Source organism: Protopterus annectens, chromosome 6.part0 (assembly GCF_019279795.1).
Source record: "Protopterus annectens isolate FY-2018-M chromosome 6.part0, PAN1.0, whole genome shotgun sequence".
In the NCBI taxonomy this organism is placed as follows: domain Eukaryota; kingdom Metazoa; phylum Chordata; order Ceratodontiformes; family Protopteridae; genus Protopterus; species Protopterus annectens.
This window is the reverse complement of record NC_056737.1, coordinates 134,010,980-134,027,177: the sequence shown is the minus strand read 5'-3', so window position 1 is coordinate 134,027,177 and position 16,198 is coordinate 134,010,980.

Here is a 16,198-nt window from a genome sequence, read left to right as displayed (position 1 = left end):
GGGGACATTTGTGTGTCTCAAGATAGGGTCTACAGTGACTAGTATGTTGGGTTTGTGACTGGACCTTAGAGGCTGTGAGACACAGGCATGTGTACTATGTATGGTTCTTGCTGCGGTAGATTGTAATGTGCATGTGTGCTTTTGCCCCCTAGGAGTCTTTTGTTTAGGTATGTTTTTGTTGAGAACCTCCACATATGTAGGAATGTATTGTACAGGTGCGGGTGGTGGTAGAGGTGTGGTGCTTGTGGTGTTTGTGCAGACAACCTTCTGAGTGACAGATGAACTGGTTTGTGACTGAGACAGCAAGGATTCTAGGTTCTTAATGTAACTGCATCTCTCACATGTTGTGTTCCTAGGCAGTAGAAGAAGAGGGTAGTCGGTGGACATGAGGCAGTTGCTACACTGTCTCAGGATGCTCATAGCAACAAGACTAGCAGGAGAGACCACAGGAAATTTTCCGTCCAGAATCTGTGGAAGAGAGGTAAAGGATGGTAGAGTGGGTGCTATCAGAATAGTGCACCTATAGGTGTGAGTAAGGCTGGATAAAAATCACAGTAGTAGCAAGAGAGGGGATCAGTTACACAGGAGTGCTAGTAAGGGAAAAAATGCAACTGCGATACCTTGCAGTGGTCTAAAACAGCACAGCAGCAGTGGACAAAGAGCAAACAAGTGCAACACCCTGCAAACACATGATATAAATACCAGAAAATATGTAAGAATCTAGAAGCTTGAATTACTACCCAGTCCTGTTAGCCCCTGCTCTTTCAACCAATCACTCATGCTAGAGAAGGTCAGGCAACCATTACTCTCACTAACAGTGAAAAAAAGACACTATCAGCAGAAGATGGCTGTCAGAAACACAGCAAAACAACCAGGCCTGGATAACAGCTGGCCTCTATCCAGACTATGCTACCTGACTAGATCACAGAAACCTCACAAAAATGCACAGAAAGTCACAGATAGAACACTCACAAACAGAGAATACAGCTATCAGTATGAAAAGGCATTTTACAGTTAAGAAAGTCAATAAAATGCAATTACAGTAATGAAACACTATCTAACAATGAAAATACAGTTAAACAGTATAAAGCAGTACAAAAATGCAGTGAAACAGCAAAAAAGCTTTATAACAGTGCATAATGTAGTAGATTAGCTGTATAGCAAAACTATAAGCATTAAGAAGTGCAATTCAATGAAATAAATGTAAGAAAAAAATTATTCTGCTCTTAGAGCCTCAGGGAATTACCTTTGTTGTCACAGCGATGAATCACCACTCCTCAACCTGGTAAAAACAAGCACAGCCCCAGCAGACACAGGGTTTAAATAACAGAAAAGATGGAAGAATCTAGAAGCTCGAATTACTACCCAATCCTTCTAGCCCCTGCTATTTCAACCAATCACTCGTGCTAGAGAATGTCAGGCAACCCTGTTACTCTCACTAACAGTGAATACAAGACACTATCAGCAGAAGATGGCTGCCAGAAACACAGGCAACTCAACATGCAAAACAAAAAGTCCTGGATAACAGCAGGCCTCTATCCAGACTATGCTACACGACTAGAACACAGAAACCTCACAAAAATGCACAGAAAAGCACAGATAGAGCACTCACAAACCAAAAATAGAACTCTCAGTATGAAAAAGCAGTTTACAGTTAAGAAAGTCAATAAAAATGCAATTACAGTAATGAAACACTATCTAGCAATGAAAATACAGTTAAAACAGTATAAAACAGTACAAAAATGCAGTGAAACAGTAAAAAAGCTTTATAACAGTGCATAATGTAGTAGATTAGCTGTATAGCAAAACTATAAGCATTAAGAAGTGCAATTCAATGAAATAAATGTAAGAAAAAAATTATTCTTCTCTTAGAGCCTCAGGGAATTACCTTTGTTGTCACAGAGATGAATCACCAATCCTCGGCTTGGTAAAAACAAACACAGCCCCTGCAGACACAACGTTTAAATAACAGAAAAGATGGAAGAATCTAGAAGCCCGAATTACTACCCAATCCTGCTAGCCCCTGCTATTTCAACCAATCACTCGTGCTAGAGAATGTCAGGCAACCCTGTTACTCTCACTAACAGTGAATACAAGACACTATCAGCAGAAGATGGCTGCCAGAAACACAGGAAACTCAACAAGCAAAACAAAAAGGCCTGGATAACAGCAGGCCTCTATCCAGACTATGCTATGCAACTAGAACACCGAAACCTCACAAAAATGCACAGAAAAGCACAGATAGAGCACTCATAAACCAAAAATACAACTCTCAGTATGAAAAAGCAGTTCACAGTTAAGAAAATGCAATTACAATAATGAAACACTATCTAGAAATGAAATACAGTTAAAACAGTATAAAACAGTAAAAACTGCAGTGAAACAGTAAAAAAAGGCTTTATAACAGTGCAAAATGTAGTAGATTAGCTGTATAGCACAACTATAAGCATTCAGAAGTGCAATTCAATGAAATAAATGTAAGAAAAAAACTTATTCTGCTCTTGCAGCCTCATGGAATTATATGCATATAGTCAAAATAGGGGATTCTTCCTCCAACAGCACACCTGTAACCAGTGGTGTTCCCAAGGATCTGTCCTAGTACCTCTACTGTTTGGAACCTAGTTCTCCAAAGTGCATGCTAAAACTAAAGGCTCTTTGGCTGACAAAGTTTGCTGATGCCTGCAAACTGGGAGCGGTCATAGAATCTCTAAACAATGTCAGCATCCTACATACATAATGATTGATGCCAAAGTCATGGCCTTAACCTCAATGCCAAAAAATGTATTATCATCCCTCTCAGTATGTGTGATGTTCCTGCTAACTACCTAATCAATAACAAAACACTAAGTATGCATTCACTGGTGGGAGACCTGGGCACACAGGTTCACAGTAACCTTACCTTTGATCAGCATGTCTCCAGAGTGGTAAGTAGGGCATTCTATATTGTTCATTTCATAAGTAAGGTCATTGCATCCAAAAAAATGAAAGGAGTTATAACTCTCTCTGTACTCTCTCCTCATCAGGCCAATAATGGAATACAATGCTCATTTGGTGTGCACCTTTCCAAGCACCTGCAGCAATTGCAGGGATCTCAAAGGTTCCTCAAAAAGATAATTCAAGGTCTTCAGCATCTGTCTTGTGTGGATCATCAGAGATCATTGTCACTTCATTCTGTTTCATACAGACTACTCATAGGTAGTGCATATGAGGCAATTTTTGACCATGCTGTGTTTGAAATGCTTCATATCCACAAGTAAAATGGTACATGGGTTACTCACTCTAAAGACCTTAACCTGGTATGTGACAGTATTAGAGCATGCTGGAGGGTGAAATTTGTCTCCCAGGGGGTTACTGCACCTTTGGAATGAGCTCTCACCTAATGTCAAACAGAGCACCTCATTGATCCTCTTCAAACACAGTGTGGGAGATTGGATGTGTAACTGTAATTTCACACTGGGGGTTCCACCTGTGTTCTTCTTGGGCCAGGGCAATTGTTGCTGATTGTGGAAATAAGTGTAGAACTTGGCTAGGCTTGTAGGGGCTCAAGAGCCATTAGCCTAATACCTTCCTATGATATGACTCAGTCATAGTCCATGTGGTAGTACATGACCTGCGACATACCTCCCTGGATTATAGTTAGAGATACTTATTTGAGCTCTCAGAAGATGTCTGTGCACCATGCAGTCACTGCCACATGACTTAAAGGTGCAAAGAGCACACCAACAGTGCAAGGTTAACATGCCTTTCACAGATTTAAATCAGCTAAATCACAGGTAGAGGCTAAAGGTTGATGTGTCTCTGTGTACATCCAAACTAAAGATACTTCAGAGCTGGTCAAACAGGACAATGCAAATGAGCTGCTCCATGTTCAATTCACAATAGGAAAAATGCAGTTCTACCTCCATGCAAGTTATAGGCCCCTCTCTATGACCCATGACACCCATACCATGTATGTAAACTTGTTAGAAACAATAACCATCCACCCCAAGACCATATTCATTGGTGACTTCCATTATTCCTCTCTTACCTGGGAATCCTATATGACAACAAAAACACTGGCACGGAGATTCCTGGCTTTTGTAAACACAGAGTCCCTGGATCAGATAGCCAATACACCAAACAGGGCTGCAACCATACTGGATCTGGTCCTCATCAATATGGTTGAGTCATGCACAACCCCATACTGTAATGTCTTCCCTGGTAAGGTCCAAACACAAGTTGGTCTCCTTTGAAGTAAAAATGAGACATGGACTCCCAGCTAGACATAGAATATTCATGAACTACTGTAAGGTTAACCTACAGCCATTAGGTGATAAAGTGGCCAAATCTCAAGCCCCCATAAACACTGAGAACACTGTGGCCTATGCAGCAGTGTTCACAGAAACCCTGTACTTGCATGTTAATAGTTGCACAGAGGCAGCCGTACCCACCAGGGAGACGTACAGAGCTAATTGAAATTCAAACAACACTGGTAGAATCCCAGAATCAATAGGTTGTATAACAAAAGGAAGAAACTCATGGCAAAATGTAGGAGGTGCAGCACACAGCAGGATAAAAGCACTCTCATCAAAGTGAACAAAACAGAGGAAATATGAAGTCTATCAAAGCTAGATTTGAAGTAAGTTAGGATTCCCAGGCCAAGGACAACCACAAAGCATATTTTAGGTATCTCCACAGTGCCAAAAGCAAACCATAATTGTGTGCACATTTCATTGTAAATAGAACCACGTATAATGAGGCAGAAGAAAGATCAAACCTCCTGGCTGATAAATTGAGTCCCAGTTTTACTCCTCTCTTCCCCTCAACCTTCCCTCATTAAATACCATCAAATGTAAGTGACCCTACTATCACAAGGGAACGGGTCCTTAATGCTCTCTCTAAGAACAAGTACAATGCATCAGTAGGCCCAGACAATATACCAGCATGCCTTCTAAATAGCATGAAACATGACCTTCCATGGCCTCTGGAATTAATATTTCACTGTAGCCGCCAAACAGGCTACATATCTCATGAATGCAGAACACCAGCAGTCATCTCTCTGCACAAAGTTGAGCCATCTACAGACCCTGGAGAATACAGACCCAGAAATCTCACTAGTCTGATATGTAAAGCCATGAAAATAATTTTCATGGAAATGATCAGTAGAGATGTAGTACACCTCCAGACACTGGACCATACTCAGTTTGGTTTTGTTAAGTGCAGATCATGCCTACTTCACCTGGTGGACCTATTTGAGAAGGTAAACACAGCAATGGATGATGGAAAAATGGTTCACACTGCCTACCATGGCCTAACAAAGCATGTGACACTACACTTCCATCAGGCATTGTTGGCAAACTCAAGAGGTTAGGTATAAACTAAACTAGTATGTCAGCTGGTGGATAGCCAAGTGGCTCACAGACAGGACCCAGGAAGTCAGCATAGGGGAGTCCACCTCTACAAACAGGCCATTCACAAATGGACTCCCTCAAAAATCATTCCTTGGAGCATTCCTCTTAGGCATTTACTTGTCTGAAGTCAATGCCACTGTGAGTGGCCTCTAGTTGACTACATTTGCAGATGATTGCATATTAGGAGCTGTAATTGAATCCCACACTGACACAAATGTTCTCCAGGAGGGGCTGACACAGACATATAACTGGTGTCAGAGCTATGCAGTAGCACTAAAGGCCAAGAAATGCACAGTACTATGTTTTGGGAAATCATCCACCCCTGGTAACTCTCATATTGGTAGCACACCTCTAACAGTTGATCCAGTAGTCAGAGACTTACAGGCGCACATATATAGTAATTTATTCTTTGACTGTCACTTGTGTACAGTATTTATTTATTTATTTATTTATTTATTTATTTATTTAATTTTACATTTGTTGACTGGGCTAATCTAACTGTATACATGTCCATTTTCAGTAGAGGCCCAGGGAGAAAAGCTCCAACACAAATACACAATATAGTATAAAAGTTGTGACAGTTCAAGCTTGACGCAACTGTTATTAAAAAAAGTCCAATACTATTGTAGCAGTACACGTTTGATGCAGCTGTTATTAAAAAAGTACAAAACTAATGGTGAGCATAATACGAATAGTAAAGGTAATATACAAAAAGTTGTTTACTTTATCCATATATACATAGAATTAAATTGGAAAACATGATTTATATGAATTGGTAAGGAGAAGTCAGTAGTTAGTGCAGTTTAATTTTAGGTGAAAAGTATACATAGATATAAAGTAAGAAAGTTAATCAGGGTTAGTACAAGGGCATAACCAGTGAGTGCTAAGAAATAGTTTTAGTTTCTGTTTAAAAAGTGTTATTGAGGACAGAGATAGGAGTTCAGTGGGAAGTAGGTTCCAGTGTTTTCCTACAGAATTAGAGAACAAAGAATCTCCTGCTAAGTTGATTGATCTGCTAGTACTAATAAGTAGTTTATTAGAAGAGCGGTGAAATCATCCTGTGTTGCACAACTTATTAACAAAGGTATGGCACGTAAGTCCAAGGAAGTCATTGTTCCTGTTTATTCTGTATTCATCAGACCTATCATTGACTTCAATGCCACCTTCGGTATGTACCTAGCCAGGCATATCCAACAATTGGAACATCCACACAGGTTCCCCATTAAACCAATACAGGGCATACATAACATTTCCTATGCAAGCTGCATCAAGGCTCTATCCCTGTATTCTGTGTTCTACAGCCTTTGGAGGGGAGATGTATACCTGGCATACAGGGCATTGTCAGACCCCACTGTGGATCACCCCCATAGCGACGAACAGCTAGCACCAGAATTACCCATTCTACAAACCTACACCTTGCCTGTGGTATAAATAGGACAAGCCGGAGAGACAGATATGTATCTCAGAGACTACACCCTATATGGAACAGGCTCCCTAGCCCTGTGAAGCAGAGTTTTACCCTAATGCAAATCAAGTGCAAGTTACACAATTGTATTGGGAACAGGACAACCATCCCTGTTTTGGGACCTATGTCTGTAATGGACACAAGGAAACTGTTAGATGTTTCATCTCCCAAGTCCCTGGTTGTATGTGTTTAATCTCCCAAAACCCTGCTTACAGTTATCAAGGGTATCAGACCTTGTTAAAGATTTGGGATGCATGGCTGGGCTTAAAGAAGCCCTTGTGTTCGGTAGCCTAGCAAATACCTATGAACCTATGGACCCAATGAACATATACTGTATTATCTTTCTGATGACATTTCTCTCCTGTGCTGACATTCAGTCCTGTGCTCTGATGTTGATGGGATGATTGCAGGTGTGTACCCATCACTGTCTCCAACACAATCCTGAAAGTGAAATGTAAACATTTCCATGCGACACATTTCATTGTGTGACTTCACAGCCCTTACAACAGCATTCATCGCAATGTACACAAATAATGCTATACACATTCTAAATAGAAAAGTACAATATGTGTAAATGACCAGTACAAGTAGCATGTCTACAGCAAAAATGTATGAAACTAATTCATATTAATGTAGATAGTCACCCTGTGCATCAGACACATAGCTTTATTTCCTTGAATCCATGAATAAGATGATAGGGATGTGGCACAGTTATCATTCACTTACATGGGATGTTGTGTGGGGGTGCAGGAGGCCTAGGCTAACCCAACAGGTTGGCAAGCATGTGTATGAACCAGGAAGGGAACCAGGCAGGATGGACCATGGAAATGTTGTATGTGTGTCTGCATATACCCTCAATGTGCCAGTGGTGTGTGAATGTCTGCATGAACACAGCCAAGCTTTGTGCTAGCCATACGTGTCTATATGTTGGACAGCTGCAAGCCGTGCATGGTAGTGCTGACAGTTCATTGTCTCTGCTCCCAAACATGAGAAATGGCTCTGCCAGGAGTTGCACTGGCACCACCACACCCAATGTCAGATGTTGTGGTACTGTCTGAGGGTGACTTGATGTCTGCTGGGAACATGTCCTCCACGGGAATGCCCAGGACCATGAAACCATGTCCTGCTATGTCTCTGTGTGGACAGTACACTTCCCTCTGAAGCTCTGGATGTACTGTCACAAGGGGAGCATGACTGTGCATGGCCACATTGACTTTCAGCAGATGCAGTTGCTGACATATGCCCCCAAGGCCAACGCTCAACTCCAAAGAGATGTGCCATCACAGACAATGTGTATTCCAAGCCAGATAGTGTGCAATCTCTCTCAGACCTATTTCTTTCCAATGTGTCAGTCAACCATTCTAAGATATCAGCGACACGGTGGAGGCAGTCACAGATGTCAGACTGTCCTGCATCCATAACCCTGAGCATTCATCAGGAGTTATTTCTGAACATGCCAGCGCCTCCATGATGGTGCTAAACATATGCCAAGTGACATGTGATGAGACACCTGCCACAAGTGGTGGAGGGACAGCAGGCCTCCTACAAACACCCATATCAACCAGACTGTATGGAACCTCGCCAACTGTTTGGCTATGGCCAGTGTCGACAGTCACTGAATCCACAATAGCAACACTTCCCTATTCAATGTCCCCACCCTCTGACTGTCCAATATCTGTGACTTCGGGGGACTGGGTATGCATAGGCATACTGGCTGTGTACGGTGATAATGAGGGTAGATGAGAGATGTGAACCTCTGTGTCAGATTCATCCTCTGCAACCCCCAGCTGTGCCTCAATTTGCCCACCATCATAATCAGAGTCTGGAGAGACACTAACATCAGGTTGTGAAGGGGACAGAGACCAACCTCCCCAGTCACCTGTGATAAAAAAGAGAAAGCAATACATTAATACCTGTATTTATATGCTTTGCAGTACTATGGTGCAATATATGATAAGCTGTATACACAGCTGTAACTATTGCAGACTTGTATAACCCCCAACCTCACATAGTAGGAGAGGATGACATTATTTTCTAACTCTCATCTGCAATTATTTGGAAATATTTCTTAATTAAACAAGAATTGCATGAGCAAAACATATAAATTATGTACACTGTTGACATTCCTCAAAACTCTGCACAGTTGACAGTTATGACAATCTGTAATGTCCTGACTGTCAAGTCAATCACTATGTTACACCAAGAGGCAGAGGTATGACTAAACTGTGGACATTCAGAAAATATCTGTCCATTTGACAATCATGCAGACAATACATCAATCCAGCCAGCAGGCCTGGGATGACACTTTTGAGAATACAGTGAACTATATCTACATCTCTGACAAAACAGCTTTTTGCTTACCAACAGCAGGAGCACGGCCTCTTCCGATTCCTGATGGTCCTGAAAAAAATGAGGGAGAGGTAATGGCAACAGCACTGCATGCTGCAGCATAACAGGGGTAATATGTCCAAATATCTCCCATTTACAGTAGCTGCTGTGTGAACAGGCATGCAGGTCACAATCTCTACATGAGCTTAAAACTAGAGGTAACTGCCTTCCCACCACAGTAAAACACCTGACACACATGTAAAACTATATACACCTTGACAAGCTGAATGCAATAGTATTCCATTGCTGATCTAATTAAGCATATCTGGATGCTCCTCTTGAGAGGTCTGGGTGGCACCCACATCCACAACATATTGACTGATAGATGCCTGGGAGCTGTCCTGTGTTACGAGGTTTGCCAGGAATTCCACTGTGGCTGAGAGAGGTTGTTCTGCTGCAGGCCCACCACCAGTGACCTGATGATCCCTGGCCATGTCAGCTGCACATCTGCGTGCAGCATGTATCATATCCATGGCACAGTGCCGCACTTGCTTGTATGTTTGATTCTGGTGACTCACAGCATTAATGTTATGCACCAGTTCTTCCCACAAGTCTGCACACTATTGGCCTCCCTCTGGACAGCAGGGCTTGATAGTGTTGGCACAAAGCCTCAATGACGAGGTAATTTTCTACCTCAGTATACGCTGCTCTGCATCGTGGATGCATGATATCTCCTGCAATATAAATAAATAAGAACAGATGTTAGGATCACATACATGGCAGTACAGTATGTAGAGATACAGAATCACTTTACATGCATTTCAGTAAAGTCGAACGGACGGAAACCATGAACCTGGAAGTGTCGAATGGATTATGTCAAACCCACGGTACAGATAGCGCATTAGGTAAGTGTGCTGTTTTTGAGGTTTTGGGGAGGGTTTGTGTGTGTTTGAGTGTGTTGGGGTGTTTGAGGTGTGGGTTAGGGTAGGTGTTGTGCAGTCTGAATGTGTTAGTGTTGGGAGTGCTGGTGTTTGTCTGCATGTGTTGTGTGTTTGTGCGGGGGGCTGTGGAATGTGCATTACTGGGTTGTGTGTATTTTGGAGTGTTGTGCGACCTCGGAGTTAGTATATCTAAGTGGGGGGGTGTGGGCGGGCTTGACCCCATGTGGGGGGTGCAGGGGGGCTTGCCCCCCTGCATATACTAAGGGTAGGTGTATGCATGTGCTTGGTTGTGTGTTTTGTTTATTGTAGGGACATGTTGGGAGGTATGTACACTGGTGTATGTATGTGTTTTGTTGTGTGTGATATTGTGATGTTTGATGGGAGTTTGTAGATTCTCGGTTTTGTGTTTCGCGTTTGTGTATGTTCGGCATTTAGGGAATTCGGCTTTATAGTTTTGTGATACTAAATTTCAATAATTTAGTATTTCGATGCTATAACGTGAATCCAGAGATACATAAATAAAGGAAGGCTATCAGTTTTCACTGCTTGATTACACATCTCATATTCAACAGCGTGCCAAACATACAAAGGGCATGGATGCAACTAGGATAGTTGCAATAGTGACCTACTCCTGTTTGTGCCATGACAGATACTCATGTATGATCACACACCCAACACAGGAGTCCTTTGTAGTGTGCCCCATAGCAGGAACCCCCCCATATAATATGTAAAAACAACAGTGCCAACTAGATAGCAGTGTACTATTGCAACTGCTATCAAAGGAAGTATCCAGGAGACCTGTGTACATAATTATCACACAGCATTATACCCTTGGTGTACTCTACATCCTCTGTACATCCATCAGGGCTGGAGATCAATGCCATGCCATCAGTACAGTTCTAACAAAGGCTTACTGATGATCCCCATTCTCCACAGGTACATTCAAACATATGCATCATGTTGGAAACAAAATGGTTACATTTCTGATGGAGTATAATACAGCTATATAAATACTGCGTCAATGAGTTAACCATACAAACTAACTCTCATACACAATGGTTCCCCTAGCTATGAGTTTGCCTTTTTAAGATGGTTCTCATTAGAAGGTGATTGCCTCTGAAACAATCTGTGGGTCATGAATGCTACATGCATCATACACAGCTGATTTGCAGGATAATCAGCCAATCCCATGTAACTACTTAACAAGATGTAAAGCCTCAATGTAGATTCCATCCCCTTTCTCATGTGTTGAGGTGATAATTAGTGGGGTAAAGATATTATGTCAGCACAGAGAGAATGTTTGTAGCAGCTACTTTTTACATACAGATGTGTGTGCTACAGGCTGAAACTGCTGCTGCTGCAGACAATAGGCATAGTCAGAGAGGCTGCAGAATGTGCAGGACAACAACACTTAAGAGTAACTGTGGGACCTGTAGTAGCCTTGGTGTACAGCCAGAGCATGATTGAGGGAACCCATCCAAATGGAAATTAAGGTATGTGTTTAAGGTAAGTAGGTTAAGCAAAGGTATAATTAACAGAGTAAAAGACAACATGCTTGGTGTGTCCTAGAACAAGGAATTTCTATACCATATCCTTAAGCTACTGCTCAGGCTTTATTGCTTCTATTCTTCGTAACTCTCTCTCACTATCTGTCTACATCACTAACCTTCTGGCTGCTATTTTTCCTAACTGAAACTAACATTCTATTTTTCATATACTATAATAGTCAATGTCACACATTGCACTACCTATGTACTATTTTTTTGGACACTATCTACATCATGTATGGTGAGAATGACTATTATTGTCTGTAATGTTATAACTGTATAGAATATATTGCAACATCATGTAACAGTTTGTTCTTTCAACTTAATTTTGTAGAGTATGTCTAATTTAATTTGTATTGTGTTGGATTATACTGTATTTGTTTATTTATTTAACATTTGTTTACTGGGAAAGCCCGACTGGACACAGGTCCATTTTCAGTGGAGACCCGGGGAGAAAAGCTCCAACAATATGAAAAACAAACAAACATTATACCACAAGAAAATTAGAGAGTACAGGTCAACATTGAAAGTACACATTGCAAATTTAAATAACCAATAGAAATAACACCTTAGCAATTTTAACAAAATGTGTACGTCAAAGAGTATATGGTATTAAGCAAACTGTATTGTACTGTATGTGGAGCATTTCTCCCCGGGCCTTTGCTGAAAACAGGTTCTGTAGACCCAGTCAGACCACCCCGGTAAACAAATGTCAAATAAATAAATAAATATAAGTAAATACATTTTCAAAAATAAATTATCAGACAACCATCTCCTTTTAAACTTTTATTGATTCATGTTGTGTCAAATCTTGCATTTACACACATGCATAGCTGTGTAGGAGTTCTGTTACCTTACACAAACAAAATGACTAGAACACAACACTGACTCTTAATCTGGTATTGCACAACATTTATTTCTGACGTACTAAAAGAAATTGCCTACTGCACATATGTAAGATGGCTGGTGTAAGATTAGAAACCACAAGTAGTGACTGCAGGAATACTGAACATTTTATTTGAAATTAATTATCAGAACAGCAACTCCTTTTACACTTTATTGATTAATGTTGCTTCAAATCTGTCATTTACACACATGGATAGCTGTCTAGGACTTCTGTTAACTTACATGTTGATCCCATTCATTTATTGAGCGCAATCTATAGCATATTTCAGACAATGAGCAGACCACAACATTGACTCTTAATGTGGGTAGACCACAACATTAATTTATGGTTGGAGGCTATACTACACAGTACTGCATGCTTACTTGCTTTAACTTGCATTACCATTTCAGGTATGCATTGACATATTAATAAAGATGTGGGATGTTCCAGGATTTTCATACCTGACTGTTAATACTGCAAAATCTGTATTTATTTTATTTTATCATTAAGTTCATAGGTTCATTGGTTCATAGGTAGGTACTAGGCTATCGACCCAAGGGCCTAAGTAAGCCTAGCCAACAAGGTTCCCTGACTTACGCCACCCAAGAAAGTTATGTATTCATTTATTACTTTCTTGATTTTCTTACATGCAATGCACTTGCCTCATCCTGGCCAAATGCCTTGCATGGGACTGGACATTGCAAATCCCCTCTTCTGCAGCTGTGGTAAGAGAAGGAAACCATTATGCATAGCAGTTTTGCACACATTCATCTTGTATATTTATAAATTACTGGAAAACATACTTACATATCTGTGGGATGCTTCCATCCCTTGCCTCTTGGATCCAGGTGTCCAAGGTTCCCCTCTTCCTATGACAGAGGTCATCATAGTGGTGATGGCACTGCTCACCAGTGTGGGGGGTAGCAGTTGCACTGGTTAGTTGCCTGGCCAAACTATCCCAGACCACAGGCATACATTGAGCCCTGGTAGTTGCCCTGCAATAGCCAGGGTCCATGGCATTGCACCAGGAGTCCAATGAAAACCCTGTACTCCTACACACCCCACCTTTGTGCCCTAAAGTGCACATTTTCCCCTATGACAAAGGCCATACTCACAGTCAAGGTCAGGCTCAAAGGAATTATGTAAAGTTCCCACCTATTGGCCTTTAAATAGGCTGCATTTCCACCCTTGCACATCATACTGTAACTTTCAAAAACACCTCACGTCGCTTAGCATTGTGCAAACTCACACAAACCATGTTTAAGCAAAGCTTAGCAATGTGCAAACTGGAAAAGACCATTAACCATGATTAAGCACTGCTCATCATCGTGCAGCTTTTCTAAATGTAACAATTATTTAAAGTCAACCAATGTTTCAGACACCTGACATAGTTCCACAGAACTATATGTAGAAAGTATTACTGCCCAGGAATCAGACCCGGGATTTACTACACTGTAGGTCATGACTCAATCTATCTAGCCACTGGCATAGTGAAGGGAGCTTGTATATCTTCAGATATACTGTGAAGGTGCCTGTAAGCATAGCGCAGCTTGACTGCATGGGTTTGTGCATTGCTAAGCACTGCAGAACTATAACAATTGAATACATCTGGTTTCTATTTTTAGCTGTCTAGCAGATGTGTAATGCTTAAGTACACAGAGCTAGACTTACCTAAATAATGCAGCTCATCATACAAGCAAGCACATAAAGTTAAAAAAAATGAAAATTAAACACATCCAGTTTATATTTTTAGGTGTCTAGCAGATGTCTAATGCATGAGTGTGCAGTGCTAAGCATAGCTAAATAACATGGCGCATCATGCAAACAAGGTCATGAAAATAAAAATATATATATATTAATATTGAATGCATCTGGTCTCTATTTTTAGATATCTAGTGGATGTCTGATATATATGTGCACAAAGCTAAGCATAGCTAAGCAGCATGCTGCATAGTGCAACCAAGCACTTAAACGTAAAATAAATAAATAAAAATCCAATTTAATGAAATAAAATGTCCTGTAGACCTTTTGGTCAAGATTAATAGACCAAAAGGTATGTGGGCATGCTGTCAGTCTTACACAGATTCTATATCTATGTTGCTGTGATCTCCCTTAGGCGCACACCATAATTAATATGTATGGCTCGCTGCCGAGGGGCACAGTGGCCATGCACACAGATACATTCCATGTAGGCTCGATATAGAGCTCACATGGACTTCATTGAATCCTGCAACATATTTTCAAAAGTTTATATTCACAAGAGTGTTTCAAATGTGCATTAGGCTTCTGAGATGTTTGTAAATTCTTTTACTGAGTATCCTCTCTGCCTTGCCCATATAAAATGCTGGTCATTCAGAACATTCTCTGAGTTGGGGGTTACTGGTGGAAGGCTTATTGTGTGCTTTCCTGACTGATAGTTAGTGTAAAACTTGTTTTCTTTTTGCTTGTATTTAAGCCTCGCATTTGTGTGGTGCTGCTCTTCATGCAGTGGTGGCCAGCAGTACCCTTGAATAGATGCAAAAATCTAGAAGCTCAGTTTTTCCTTAAACAGCTGCCAGTGAAACCCTTCCAAGCTTTTCTCCTGCTCTAGGAGCAACTCAGTTGTGCACTGAGTAGTGTTGCCCTAGTGATCAACCTTAGTCTACTCAAAGTATAGGTCCCTCTTGTAGTCTTGGCACTACCAGCACAGTCCTGTCAAATTAACACATTCCCTTCCCAAATGAAACATACAGTAAGAGCCTGCTATTATGGACAGGCAGTTTCCCATCATCTCTCTGGTCAGCCAGATATACATGGGCATCCTGAGGCAATGTAGCAGTGGTCTGATGTGTATTGACAACCACTTACACCTGAAACAAACAAATACTTTATTTGAGAGATGTAGTTACATTATGAAATTGAAGGGAAGACTCTCACATAAGGACAAATTGAATGGCAATCAGGCTGGCAGCACAAACACATTTCCCACATTAAATAAGAACATGACACATAAACCCACATATGTGGAGGTATTCACTAATAAGTTACCAAAAGACCAGAGGCCTCCCAAACAAAAAAACACTTGCAGACATAGCAATGCAATAAACAACCACAATGCATAATAACACACACAACAGTGTCTCAACAAATAAGCCCATAAGGGGTAACACCACAAAACCTAATGTTTTGGTGATAGGTGACCCCATTGTGAGACACACAGATGCTCCCTGCTCCAGGTTGGATAAGGAGTGGGTTATGGTTAGCTGCCTGCCAGGTGCCAAGATCCATCAAATCACTCAAGCACTGATGTCAGTCAACCACAAGTACTGGCATGACTCCATCATAGTCCATGTGGGGATGAATGACTTGAGACATACCTCACTGCACTATATGAAGAGAAACATGACTAAGCTCTCAGATTATGTATCACAGGTCTCTATAAGCCTAGCCTTAAGCAACATTCTACCTTTTCCATGAATGATGCCACAGTACAAACAAAAAAATTTCAATTTAACAATTGGCTTAGCTTCATGTGTAAGTCAAGGGGATCTAATATCTGTCAACCTAGGAAGACATGGTTGACAGGCCATACTGCTTTGCCAGAGATGGTCTGCACCTGTCTCCTCTAGGATTTCAGATACTGGCAAAGTCATTAGCCACCC